Source organism: Dromiciops gliroides, chromosome 1 (genome assembly GCF_019393635.1).
Source record: "Dromiciops gliroides isolate mDroGli1 chromosome 1, mDroGli1.pri, whole genome shotgun sequence".
NCBI classification, from domain to species: Eukaryota; Metazoa; Chordata; class Mammalia; order Microbiotheria; family Microbiotheriidae; genus Dromiciops; species Dromiciops gliroides.
Genome location: NC_057861.1, coordinates 195,203,901 through 195,219,619, shown reverse-complemented (window position 1 = coordinate 195,219,619; position 15,719 = coordinate 195,203,901).

Here is a 15,719-nt window from a genome sequence, read left to right as displayed (position 1 = left end):
GTGCTTAATTTTTTTTAAACAGTGGAATAGTTTGTTTTGATAGAAATGAGATATTAACAGTATACTGTAGAGCTCTTTTAACTTTTTATATTGTCATACAACAGTTCATGTGTGTGCTTTTCAAGGTAATATTTCCATGAAGAGTCTTGACCTAGGAATTAGGGGATCTTACAACCAATTAATAAACAGGCATTCATTAGACACATACTATATGCTTGGCAAAGATGAAAAATAAAGTAATACCTGCCCTTAAGTGGCTTACATTCTATTGGGAGTAATAACACATAATACTATAAGTAAATAGACACTGATTACAAAATGATTTGGGAGGGTTGTGAGTTACTGAGGGGTCATGAAAGGCCTCCCATGAGAGCAGGTATGAGCTGAGTTTTAAAGAACACAGGATCCTGAAATGGGGAGGTGAGGATAAAGTTGTATTTTGAGTGTGGACTAGCCCCTGTGCTAACTAACAGAAGCAGGAGATGGGATGTTTATGAGGAATGAATGAACAAACAAACGAATGAATCTAAAAGAATTTATTAAACACAAACACTTAAAACATAAAAAGAATTGTAGATACAAATATAAAAGCACAGATAGTTCTGCATGCCAGGAGCTCACATTCTAATGGAGAACACAACATGTATAATATTTCAGCACCAAGTCAGAAAGGAAAATATTAGCATCTTTAGGGTACCCCAGCAAATTGTGTCCCGGGTAATGCATCTTCTTGGTTACCATTTCCATTAATAACACCATATTGGTTTCTAATGTTGTATCATTTGACTATGTCAAGGGCTTTGGTGATAAGAACTCTATTTTCCAGGCAATTGCTATGGTTGCTGAGGAGGTAGGACCTGAAGCACCTTCACAAGAAGGTACCTGGTGTCTGATGTTGCTCCATAGATGTTGCTTCTTGAAATGAAAGTTTCAGAGGCTGGGGCAGAAGCAGTGAAGTAGTGAAGCAGTGAAGGAGGGGTGCTACAAGTACTGTTTGGTTAGCCTGTAGAATGCATGAAGGGGTATAATGTTTAATTAATCTGAAAATGTTGGCTGGAGTCAGATTATGAAAAAGCTTTAAATACCAAATGGAGGACTTCATCCTAAAGGCAATGGGGAGCCACCAGAGACTTTTAAGAAGGGGAGTTACATGGTCAGACCAATTAGGAAAATGATAAATATCTATGTGACCTCTCTGGATCTCAGTGGGGTTGCACTAGATGATATCTGTTTCTTCAAGCTCTGCAATTCTGGGATCAATAGTTTCAAAAATGAGATACAACTTTCAAAAGCTTTCTTATTTCTCATCTACAAAATAGGTACCATTTATCTGTTGCATTTCTCTAATAGTGCTTCAAGATTTTAGTATAATGAGATTTTGAAATGAATTTAGGAAAATACATTTCAAATATAACTTTAGCATCACATGTTACAGATAGTGGTAAGGCTATTTTTGTGCTAAAATATATTAAAGAATAATTGAAGTTTCATTTTATTCTGGACTGTTTATATGTTTATAATTTTCTATATCTGCCAAAACTATATATGTATAAATTGTTTTTTAGCATATAGAGAGGAAGTTATTTCTAGCCCCTAGTTTGTATCAAAAAAGAATCTTATTTCAGTTTCTTGAATATCAATCTTTACCCTCTGCCTAATTTCAAAACTATGACATTTTTGTTCTGCTTTGTGATAGATGGATATTCTAAAATCCTGATGGCAATGAATAAATATGTTGCTTTTTTCCCCTAGCTGTATAATGATGAAGCACAGATACATTTTACCCAAGCCTCCTCCCAAAAGAAAACAAACAAAAAAGTAGGTTTTGTTCTTTGGAAAGGTGACAAATAATTTTTTCTAGTAATTTTCTCGCCATAAACATTAAGAAATAACTTAGATCTATCTGTAATATACCTGCAACATGCAATGCTCTTTCACTTGGTTTAAAATGTTTGGCAATTATTTGGAAGAATGCATTTTGTATTTCATCAGACCTCTAGTCATTAGTTAGATGTTTTTGAACCCAGACCATGGCCAGGTGTATCCGGACCTATTGGAATAGCAACAGATGTGAGGAAACATAACAGAAGCCACTCAGAAGTTTCACAGTAGTCCAGAGTCCCATGCAGATGACCACTAGAAGCATATGTTGCATTATTATATAATGAAGTTTAGGAACAATGAAATAGAGCAAGCCATAAGAGAACTAAATAATAATGTGATTAGTAACCTCTTCCTACCCCTCTCATCTCTCAGCCATTTGGGACTTAAGTTCAAATTATGATATATTGTGTAATATGTTATGTTACATCACATTACAATGTTATGTTATATTATATTATATTATGTTATGTTATATTTCTGCTAGATTACAAAATAAGGATTTTGGACACTTTTCTTAAAGATTTTCCTGCTTTACATAAAACCTGACTCACACGAACTATGTTATAGTGTAAGTCAGAATATTTGGGGTCTACTTTCTACCCTATGAATAACTGTGTGACCTTGAACAAGTCCCATGTTCACTTGATATCCCCTTTACCCATCTGTCAAGTGAGGAAGGTTGAACCAGATAACCTCTAAGATGTCTTCAGGCCCTAACACTATATTTCAAAGTTTTTATATGTTTCTTTATTCAATAAAGAGCCAGAGAGGGTACCAGCAGCAATACTGAAACAGAATGGAATAGCTAAATGGTAATGCCATTGGAATAGCATCATGTGCTCCAGTTGGCTTAAGGGTCAATGAAAAAATGGCATTATATTTTGAGGGAACATAACATTTTGATGGGGAAAAAAAACCCAAACTGGTAAAGGAAAAGATATACAGTAAAGGAAATTAGGCTGTTCATTGCATTTTGAGTCCTTCTATAGCTCAGGGTCTTTTGGACTCTATTAAGCACTTATGATTTCTCTGATTTAGTCCTTCTGGATGAAAATGAGAGGCAAGTTCAAAGCAGCCTCACTAAGGAAGATACTTCACTGATATCTATGACCCAGTCAACACCTTTAAGGTTCATCCTAGCCATTTTATTCTTTATAATGACACTGAATGACCCAGTATCTTGTAAAATGAAATTGGAATCTGCACTGAGGCAGCACTTTTGCTATTAAAATGATTTTTTCTTTGTAATGGAGCACAGGCAATCCAACCATTTGTGAATTGCAATTAAAATCTGAAGCCGGCAGCACTTTTGCAATTAAAACTAGCATTTTCAAAAAAAAAAATACACCAATTTGGATTTTTTTCATAGACTCTAAAGTACCTGTTATTAGGCAGAAAGATATGTATAGGAAGATTTAGAATTAATTATTTAAGACATATTATTTTATAAAGGGAAATATGCAATGATTTAGGAGATATGTCTTCACATGCTATTCACTTGAATCACTTTAGTGATTTGGTACTATTACTTGGTCACCAGTTTTTAATCTCCTCTTTCTCTGATTTTCTACTATTTATCACATCACAGGCACCTTGCAAACAATAATATAGTACTAAAGCCATAAGCAAGGTTTTAAGAAGTGCCAATTTCTCAGGATATTAGCACTTTGGGAATATTTATCAGCCAATCAGATAGTGAAATTTTCTCAATCTGGTTTATAATACAAATGCTATTAACTTTTGCCAGTGACAAAGAAGAGACTTCAGAATGGTCTTCACTGAGTGAAGACAATTGAAAAATACAATTCCCAGCAGAGATCCCCAGAGTCTGTGAAATCTGGCCAGGAACAAGAAAAATCTACATGACAATCATCTTGCTGCCATTTTTGATGTGAAAAGGGACTTTTAGAGATTTCAGGAAACACTGTACTTTTCAGTTATAAAACCCATGGAAAAACATGGGCTGCCACATAGCAACTTTGGAAATTTTGATGAGATATTGGTTTTTATTTCTTAATGACATATCTTCATTAAACTCAGGGTTAGCAGATACTTCAAATCAGCCTAGATAAGAACAACTATATTCCACATTTAAAAAAAAATCCACATGTGAAAAAGACTATAGTTTGGGATTTATTTAAACTGGTGTGTTGATACCTTTCACAATATAGATGTGTTATCTGGCCTTCATTCAGTTTACAGAAAAGCCTGGAATTTGTCCTGCAATTAAAGACAGAGATTGTATCAGTGTTCATTGGCATCATAGTTATGCTGATCCTTAAGTGTCTGCCACTGGGGAAAAAGGAATATGGTCTTATGACTGTTAAGATCATGATCAAATGAACAGGAAAAAAAAAAGTGAATGGAAAAAATCAAGGACTTCTCTCATGGACTAGAGATCACTGTGTGATCTTCATTATCTCTCAAATATTTGAGTTCCTTTTTTTTTTTCTTCACAAAAAAAAAAAGAAAAAGTTGTATGTGAATTTGTTTTATACTATTTCAAGAGCACCATCACACTCTTAAATGTAGCTTTTAGAATAATTCCTCTCAGTCCTTCCTTTTGTTATGTTGCTTATGTTGGTACTTCCTAAGGCATATTGGCTATGGATAAAATGATTTCGATTCTGTGAGTTGTCTGGCAGGAAGAGATTTGTAGCCTGTTCTCATATCATCATATTTTGAATTGGATCATGTCCCTCAGCATAATCAAAGAATACCAGGTCACTTTTAAATCAACTCCGATTCTAATGTTCATAAACATGAAGAGAAAAAAAAGTCAATGGATCTGAGTGATCAGATTTTCCTAAACATTCTAGTGTTCCATAAGTATTTTTATCATTATGATTAACTGGGGAGCAGCATGACATCATAAAGACCTGGATTCAAGTTCTGCTTCAGATACATAATTGCTATGTGATTAAGAGAAAATCTGTGAACCTTTCAGTGCTCCCTAGGGCAATTCAAGGACTGTAATTTATAAGATTTGTTAATTTACATCAGTGGAGAGGTAGTTTCAATGTCAGGTGTTCCCCATACTGATGAAATCACAGATCTGGAACAAAAATCAGACCTATGATTTCACAGCATAGGAAATAGAAAATTCCTGGTAAGGAAACCCCCTTTTAACAATACTAACAGACACTTTTTCTGCAACTTATAAAGAATGCCTGGAGGTGCTGGGTAATTTGCTCTGAGACACATAGTGTGTGTTAGAGGCAACATTGCAACCCAAATTGTCCCAATTCTAAAGCCAGCTCTTTATATACTGTGTACAACTGCCTCTACATACACATATTATGTATACATACACACTTGTATATGCATGTGTACTTAGATATACACATTTGTTATATATGTGTAACATTAGCTCATGTCTATAAGACAGATTTATAAAATTTTGCCCATATCCATAGTAATTCTATACTTAAAATGGTAATCATGAATTGACTCATTCTCATGCCCCCAGTGAGAAGCCAAAAGTCTTACACATGGTTTGGGGCTTGAGAGCTTAGTCTTGTGTTGGAAACATACTTCTTTTCTTTATGGCTCCCATTGCACCCTCATGCCAGGAACAAAGAGACTCTGGGCATCTTAGGACAGGTATGAGCACAGATATTTATGAGAAATGATATTAAATCAGGCAAAAGCATTCTTTAACAGAATACATTAAAACATGCACATAATTAAGCAGAATTAAGTTGGATGTGGGATTGTTGTTTAGTCATTTTTCAGCCATGTCCAACTCTTTGTGACACCTTTCGGAATTTTCTTGGGAAAGATACTGGAATGGTTTGCTATTTCCTTCTCCAGCTCATTTTTCAGATGAGGAAAATGAGGAAAATGGAAGTAAGTGACTTGCCTAGGGTCCCATAGCTATAAAAGTGTCTGAGGCTCGGTTTGAACTCAGATCCAGGCCCAGCATTCTATCCATTGTGTCATCCAGATGCTGGATGTGGGATAGAGTAACATCTCTCTCAGGATTCTTGCCATTGTGCAATAAATAAGATTCACTCTCTGTCTCTGTCTCTTTCTTTGTCTGTCTGTCTGTCTGTTTCTCTCTCTCTCTCTCTCTCTCTCTCTCTCTCTTTCTCTCACACACACACACACATACACACACACACACACACACACATACACACACACACACACACACCCCGCTCTCAGATGGTCCATGTAGAAATCATACCTCTTAGTCTTAAAGACAGGAATTGGAAATGTTGCCAACATAACACCTAACATGGGACAACTGCCAATTCTGTCCTTCTCTCCTCTTTGTCCTTGATTCTCAAGACTCATGTTATTGTCCCTATGTGAAAAGCTCTATTCTCCTGTTTGAGATTTAATCTTATGTCAGTTTCTACTCCTATCAAACTGGGAAGAACTCCAAATGCCAGGATTTTATTTGGATAGCCAATTCTTTGCAGAAGCTGAGATTACATATATACACACACAAACACATATATATGTATATATATACATATACATATACATATAGCCTAAATACACATTCATATACATGCATACAAATTTACATATATACTTGTAATATGTGTGTAGGTAATACAACCAAAGATGTTCACTTTAAAGGGTAGGTTTTGTTTCATGATCAAGAAGAGAACTGGATCATCATAAGAGTGGCTTGTGACAATTACACTACATAGTTCAGTTTTTCTTTCCAGTTATCTTGTTCTGTATTTTCAGAATTAGTAATACAGTACATAATTGCATTAACACTAATTTCTTGAGTCTTTATATTTTCAACTGCGTACCATACTTACTTAAAAAACACAGAGAAGCTTACTATAGTACAGTTTTTTAATTGTGAAGATAGAGCTATAGAGTTTGAAACATAATTATATTTAACCAATATCTGATATGGTATGACTGGTCTCTGAGGGTTTTTATCCTGACTCCCAACCAGGAGTTTTACAATTTTTTTATTATAGAGTCTCAACCAAAGGTTTGTTTGCGTTTGTTCTTCCCTGAAACACCACTGCCTTATCTACCCAGTCAGCCAACATTCCATCTTCTAAGGACTCCTCCTACAGCATAATTTTCTCCCAGTGATGAAATACTGTTTTAGAGTTGTTCCTCATTTATATCATGAGTTCCTCTCATAATGGCTCTTTATTCTGTGATTAATCCCCAATAAATCACTTTTTTTTCTCCCTGAGGGCCATTTTCTGTGTGCAGGCTGAATATTGGAGACCATCCCTGGTAATGTCAAGAACTATTGCATTTTTCCTCCTCCTCCTCCTTCTCCACTTCATTATTCTCCCTCTACTACCTAATCTTTATACAGTGCTTTAAGGTTTGCAAATCACTTTACAAATATCACACTTAATCTTCATAACAACCTAGGAAGTTATTATTCCCCCCATTTTATATATGAGAAAACTGAGGCACAGAGCTAATGCATATCTAAGGGTCACATAACTAATAATTAAGAATGGATTTGAAATCAAGTTGTCCTGGCTCCTAGTCCACCATTCTATCCACCACTCCATCTAGATTTCTCAACTAATCCCAGAACCTTTAAGGCAGACACATATTCTAGCCACTATGGAAAACCACTTGAAAATCTGCATTGACCATACAAGCACAGAAAACTGCAAACAATGGACTGAACAGTTTACCACATGGTCACTTTATAACTCTCAGTTTCAAGCATCCTATTTCCAATTTCAAGTTTGCATCCAACCTTTGAATGATACAGGAGTGATAGAGAAAAGAATATATTTCCTCTATCAAAGGAGGAAAAGAATGAGAGTTCAGGACTTAGTTTCTTGAAAAAGATTTTTACTTTTCTGAGATGAATCATTTAAACAATATCTATATATTTTAAGGATTTTCCACTTTGGGCCCTGAGGGAGTTTCATCCCTGTGCCTTTTCCTCCATGCCTACCGAAAAAGATAAAGAAAACAAAGAGATGAAGAACAGATGAAGAGACTGTGACTTCATGTTTGTCTGAACCACAGAGGGCTCTGAGCTCTCAAGGCTGTCGACATGAGTGCATTGTGGAAGGATCCAGAAGCACTATACTCATCAAATTTCTATCAATACTAATTTACTAATATCAATAATAATCTGTTTCCCAGTGGATCAGCTTTCCCAGGCAGGTCTCGTGTGCTACTTACAGCTCCCTGAGCTCCTCAGCATAGGTGTCAATAAAACTGACTGCTGTTCTGGGGCTATTGACAGTTATTAAAAATGACCTTGATGTAATTTCATGCCTATCAAAACAAGGACCATATGTTAAGGATTATGAAAAGCTACAGTGAAGGAAAGCAATGATAGGCTTTAGCTTAAGGGGGATAGGGAGTGGGGGATGGCCACAGGGCGGTGTTGCGTAAATGATGATTATTGGCTTTTTCATTGTCTCCTCCTTTTCCTAGAACACTGAGCTATGTGCCCCTTGGTGGAGGCAACTGTTAGACTAAAGATGTAATTGGAGCTATTTGGAGCTCTGGGGGCTGTTTTTAAAAGCTGTCATAGCATATCATCCCAACAGTTAATGTGGTGAAAAATATCATAAGCACTGCTGAGGACCTTTGAATACAGACAGCAAGAACTGATCAATAAGCCCCAGTGGATAGTCTCTGCTCCCCCATATACAGTGAGCAATATATCAGGAATACTTTCCTACTTTGTTATGCCATTTTATGAGCATGGCAACCTAGGTCCCTTTTGAAAAAAAAAATCTTGTGACATTCTAGTGCTTTGTGGCTATTTGAATGGAAAGGCAGTTGCATGCATACATAAAAAAAAAAAAAACAAACCCTAGATGGTATTATAAAACATAACAGCTTAATAATAATTATAGCTACCACTATATGGTAGAATGGGTTTTCTCCCTCAGTTTATTCACAGAATGATATAGAACTTTCCCTCCTGATTCTCCAGATTTTTCCACCTTTTTGCCAACCCCTTTCTCTCCTTCAAGATACTTCACTCCTATGATCCTCTCCTTTGATGGGTTAATTTCAATTCTGCTTTTATTTTTATTCCTAGCATTTTGTACAATGTCTGGCACATTTCATTTAACAGATGTTATATCCATCCATCTATGTATCTATGTATCTATGTATCTATCTCCATCTATCTTTATGTCTATTAGAGGAATGCATTATAAAACAAATCTATTTTTAAGAATACCAAATGATTTAGGCTCAGTTCAATTCTTTGGCTTCCCTTTGAATGATCAAGACATGGATTCTAAGAATATTTCAAATTCTTGGTATTATTCATACAACAGTGTATAGGCTATAAGTTCTGATATTTTCATTTTTAAAGAAAATGAATTCTTTCCTTATTCAAATTGCTAGATTCTTTGCTTCATCTAAATTCTAAATTGTGCATATGGGACTACGATAATTCTCTTTTGTAATAAGCATTCCTCCAAGTGATACTAAGCACTTCTAGAGGAACCTGTTTTTATTGTTTTATTTTCAAATAGTTACCGCCCCATTCATAGCTTCCTTTTTAGGTGTCAATGACCTAGATAATGTTCAACACAAAAGATTCTTATTGAGAGGACAGAAAACCCAAGTGAGACAGAATGGTAAGAAAATGCAAAGCAAATACAGTCAGGTGAAAACTTGAAGGTGGGCAGGATTTAAGTTCAATGTGATACAAGTTTCCTTTAGTCTTTGTGTAGTCGGCTTCGTGGCCAAAGGTAAGCAGCTTCCCTATAACTTTGTCACTTTCATGCCCTTATTCTACCATTCATTTACTTTGAGACGTTTACCATTCATTCTGTCTAATTGTAGCAACCTGTCTCCATCCTTGTTACTATTATCTGAATTCCAGGATACTTTATCACCATACAGTCCATACCATGTAGTCATCACACTCAGAGACTTCAGTATTCATACTGAATATATGAATGGAATGTGAGTGAGGTCCTTGAGAAGAGCATTATTTTTATCTTGTCTTTGTATCTGCAGTTCCTCTCACAGTGCCTTACACAAAAGTAGGGGTTTTTTTTTTTTTTAATAAATGCTTGAATGAATGAATGAATGAATGAATGTGGATTAACTCCCTAGAACACCTTGATCTCTTAGTTCTTCTGAAAATTTCATGGCTTCCAACTTAACTCTCTCTCTGCCAACCATTAAGATGGTCATGCCTGAGATTTTATGGGATCATAGATTTAGAGAGAAGGGATTTAGAATCCATTCATTCCAACTCGCTCATTTTGTAATGGAGAAAAATGAGGCAAAGAGTGACTTCCTTAGGTCACATAGTAAATGTCTGAAGCAGGATTCTAACTCAAGTATTCAAGATACCAAATCAAGTGCTTTATTCTCCATATCATGCAATGTTCTGCCTCTTCACCCCAAGAAACTTCTATATATATAAGATACATAGCTGTGAAATCTCCCTTTTTGGTTTTAATCTTCTGTCTTTCCACTCTATAAAGCTATTTACCTTATCTGAATCTGCTCTTCCCCTTCATTAGCACCTATGATACTTCTTTCCCTCATTCTTCTTCTAGGCAAAACTCTTGTTTTAGCATTATATCACTCCCTTTGGTCACCCATTTCAGTAATTCACTATCTACGACCCTTGAATCACTTGGCTTCTTACTCTTTTCATTGGAAATCCTCATTTTGATTTGTTGCTATAGATATAGAGCTTCTCTGCTATACTTCCAAATTAGAGAAACCTCCTGTTGTAAAAAGTTTAACAGTTGGTTAGATAATGGAGAGATGCCAGGTTTTTTTTAGGACCACCCTTTTGGGGAGGAGACCAACAGCATGAGCTATGCACACTAGTCCGCCTGTGACGCACGCCAGATTGCCTGCTGAGCACTCGACTTCTGGGGTGTGAGCTTAAAAGGCAAGGAGAAAACGGAAGTGGGCCTTTTTTCCTGCTCCGCTGGTCTCCTGGCTGCGCTGCACAGACAGACGTGGACTGGAGTTTGACTCAGCCCAGCTCTCGGTTTACAGCACGCGCTTGACTCGGTCTCTCTCCCCAAAGGTGGCCTTGGGTTTTGGTGAGTTTTATACAGAATATAGACTAAGCCTAGACTTAAGATGATTTGTATTGTATTTCTACTTTCCTATCCTTTTTTTTTTTTAATTTTTTTTCCTCTTTACTTTTTTTTGTTTTTGTTTTTGTTTTTGTTTTTTTAGTGAGGCAATTGGGGTTAAGTGACTTGCCCAGGGTCACACAGCTAGTATGTGTTAATTGTCTGAGGCCGGATTTGAACTCAGGTACTCCTGACTCCAGGGCCGGTGCTCTATCCACTGCGCCATCTAGCTGCCCCTTTCCTATCCTTCTAATCAACATCACCTTGTGACTACCATACAATAAAAGGTCTATCTAGAAAACCAGAAGCTTCTTCCATTTACTAGTCTGGGAGATAATTAAGGGAAAGGTTAAGTACGGTAGATTTATGATCGAATATTCAATTTTAATCTCACAGTTTGGTGACCCCTGAAGGGATATTAAGGACCCTCCCACCCTCCCTAGTTTGGCCATGAGCCACCTAATTTAGTGGACTTTCTCTTAAATACCCCCACTGACTTTGCCTCATTTGCCTAATCTCCCTTGCTTTAAACCTCTAAAAGTCTTGCTTTAAACAGAAAAACCAGCCCAGTTTAAAGGGCAAGATGCTCAAATATTCTACTATCCCTTTGATTTTTCTCATTGGAATGTATTGGGACAGCATAACGTCCCGACTTAGAGGAATAGTTTACTCAATGGTCCTTCATAACATTATTGGTTTTTTCCTCATTCAGGCAGCAAAAAGTTTTTTGTATAATAGTCTAAGTGTGAATCTTTGGGAAAATACATTTAATATAAGTAGAAATTTTATGCCTGCAATTGAAATACCTTTTAATACCACATCCATAGTTCATATGACTAAGGATTTTATTTTTGCTATTATCATTGTTATAATATGGGGGAAATTGTCACATATGGAAAGAGTCATCAAGATGGCTCTTTCTACTAGAGATGATCCAAGTTTAGAATCAGATCAGCAGAAACTGCTCCCCCTGCAGGAAACTATAGAACATACCAAAAAAGGAGCACCAATTCAAGACAGAAAATATAGCCCCTTTAAACCAAGTGACTTGAGCACATGGAAATCAATCATCCCTAGTTTTGAGAAAAATCCAAACACTGTAATTTCACAGTTAAGGACTATATTTAATATATATCAACCCACTTGGGCTGATGTTACTTGCCTTATGGAAACTTTACTGTCCCCAACTGAGATTACAGATATTATCTCAGCAGGAAATGCCCTTGTTGCGAAGGGTAAGGCCGATGTGGAATGGCCTCTAAAGGATCCAGAGTGGAATTATAATAATGATAGGGATTTCCAAAGATTAAAAGATGCTAGAGAAACACTTCTGAAGGGAATGGAATCTTGCTCTAGAAAACCAGAAAACTGGCAGAAATTTTTAAGCCTACCTCAGGAGGCTAATGAAAGACCAAACAGATTTTATGATAGACTTTGTGAGGCTGCTAGACAGTACACCAGATTGGATCCAGTAGATTTAAGAGATTCCTATATTGTTCTCAACACATTTGTTTATAATTCACTGCCAGAAACACGCAGATACTTTCTGAAACAATGTCCAGACTGGAGAACTCTCACAGTAGATAGGATTAAGGAACTTGCAAATTATATCTTTGACTCACATGAGGAAGGTCCAGATCACCCTAAACTGAGCATTCTGGCACCGGCGATTCCTAGTCAGCCATGTGAACACCGGAACAAGGACACTAAGGTGTGTTGTTACTGTAGTAAGGAGGGGCATGAATTGAGAGAATGTAGGACTTGGAGAAGAAATTCTAATTCTAATTACAAGCAAAATCAAAATAGAAATAGATCTTTTCAGAGGAATACAGTAAGGCAGTACCAGAATAATGGTAACCAAGGTCCCCCTCAGAGGAGGACACAGGAATGACGGTGTCTTGGGGAGGAATGGAACATAGATAATGAAAGCCATATATTCCCAGATCCAGATTTTTTTAATACACTTGTGCCAGTCCATTCACCTCCCCAAAGTAATGAGCCACATGTTGCCCTAAAAGAGGGGGAGACTTATTACGATTGTCTGCTAGACACAGGAGCCTCTAAATCAGTATTAGTAAGCAAACCAGATGCTGGGAGTAGACCTGTAGGATTTCTGAATGTAGTGGGAGTCTCAGGAAAGAGCCAGAGAGTGGCAAAATTGAATCCTCGCATGGTTAGAACATTCATTTTTACTCATGCCTGATGCCCCTGTAAATTTATTAGGTCGTGATCTCCTTTGCAAGCTTAGAGCAACCATATCTTGTGCTCCAGATGGGGCTGTCTCCCTACAATTGCCAGAGGATACTGTTCATTTATTACCAATTTTACTTACAGAAGCTCAAGGAACAGTAGGGGAAGTATCCAAAATTCCCTCTGACATTCCTGAGTCTTTATGGGCCTCATCCCCTAATGAGGTGGGGCTCCTTAAGTCTGCCATGCCTGTTACCTTTAAAGTTAAGGGGGGACCACCCCCCTCCATTCCACAGTATCCATTGTCTAGGGAAGCAATAGAAGGGATCACACCTATAATTGAGGCTTTGAAAAGCCAGGTTATTATTATTCCATGTCATCACTCTCCACGCAATACTCCCATTTTGCCAGTTAAAAAACCCAAGCCTGGGCCAGATAGTAAACTTGTTTATCGTTTTGTGCAAGATCTTAGAGCGATTAATAATTATGTTATTCCTAGACATTCTATAGTTCCAAACCCGGCTACGATAATTTCATCCATTCCCTATGAATCTACATATTTCACAGTGGTAGACCTCTGCTCTGCCTTTTTCTCCATACCAGTACATGAGGACTTCCAATATTTATTTGCTTTTACCTGGAAAAATAGACAGTGGACCTGGACTAGACTCCCACAGGGATTTGTAGACAGTCCCACATTATTTTCCCAAATTTTACAGCAGGATCTGGCCTCCATTACCTTTAAAGGCTCCACACTAAGAGGCTGTGGGAAAATTGGAACACTAATGCATTGTTGGTGGAGCTGTGAGCTGATCCAACCATTCTGGAGAGCAATTTGGAATTATGCCCAAAGGGCGATAAAGCTGTGCATACCCTTTGACCCAGCAATCCCACTTTTAGGTCTTTTGCCCAAAGAAATCATGGAAGGGGGAAAGGGACCCACATGTACAAAAATATTTATAGCTGCTCTTTACGTGGTAGCAAGGAATTGGAAGTTGAGGGGGTGCCCATCAATTGGGGAATGGCTGGACAAGTTGTGGTATATGAATACAATGGAATACTATTGTGCTGTAAGAAATGATGAGCAGGAAGAGTTCAGAGAAACCTGGAGGGTCTTACGTGAGCTGATGATGAGTGAGATGAGCAGAACCAGAAGAACATTGTACACAGTATCATCAACATTGAGTGTTGACCTACTGTGATGGACTATATTCTTCTCACCAATGCAATGGTACAGAAGAGTTCCAGGGAACTCATGATAGAAGAGGATCTCCAAATCCAAGAAAAAAAAAGAAAGAAAGAACTGTGGAGTATAGATGCTGATTACCATATTATTTCTTTTGTTTTGGGTGCTGTTGTTTTTTTTTTTCTATTTTGAGGTTTTGCATCACTGCTCTGATTCTTTCTCTTGTAACAGGATTAATGCAGAAATAGGATTAATGTTATTATGTGTATATATATGTGTGTGCATATATATATCTATATGTATATGTATAGATATATATAGATATAACCTATATCAGATTACCTGCTGTCTAGGGGAGGGGGGAGGGAGGGGAGGGAGGGAGGGAGAAAAATCTGAAAGTGTAAAGCATGTATAAACAAAAGTTGAGAACTATCTTTACATGTAACAGAAAAAATAAAATATCTCAAAAAAAATAAAATAAAATAAAGGCTCCACACTAGTACAATATGTTGATGACTTACTTTTGGCCTCTCCTAATGCTGAAATTTGTCAGGAAGATAGCCGTCACTTACTGTTGGAGCTGCACAAGAGAGGACACAAGGTTTCCAAGTCAAAGGTACAATGGTGTTTGCCCCAGGTAGAATATTTAGGATTTATTTTGGCTGCTGGAACTAGCTCTGTCTCTTCTAAGCGAGTCCAGGCCATTCAACAACTCTCTGCCCCCACTACTAAGAGGCAGTTGAGACCATTCTGGGAGCAGCCGGGTACTGTAGACAATGGATACCCTCTTTTGGTGAAATTACTAAACCTCTCATAGCTCTAACAAAAAGTTCTGTCCCAGACATTTTACAATTGGATCCTCAGCATCTCTCAGCCATAAAGGAATTAAAACAGGCCTTGTTATCAGCACCTGCCCTAGGACTACCAGATTATAGTAAGCCTTTAACTCTCTTTGTGCATGAACAAAGGGGGGTGGCTTCTGGAGTTCTGACTCAATCACTGGGGCCTAACCAACGCCCTATAGCCTACTATTCAATGCAGCTGGACCCTGTAGCGGCTGGAGCGCCACCTTGCCTTAGAGCAGTGGCGGCCACAGCCCTTTTAGTAGAAAAAGCCTCTGATTTGGTCCTAGGTAACCCTCTAACGGTGCAATGCCCTCACAAAGTAGGGGCTCTCTTACTACGTCACAGGACACAAGCCTTTTCAAATCAAAGGCTGGCTAAGTATGAAATAACCCTGTTAGGTAATGAGAATATCACTTTAAAACGCTGCACAGTTCTCAATCCAGCAACACTACTCCCTAACTTACCATTCTCGGGGGAACCATTGCACGACTGTGCTTCTTTAGTTGATATGGCTGAAAAACCCCGTGATGATCTTTTTGATACACCTTTAGAAAACCCTGATCTTGTCCTCTATAC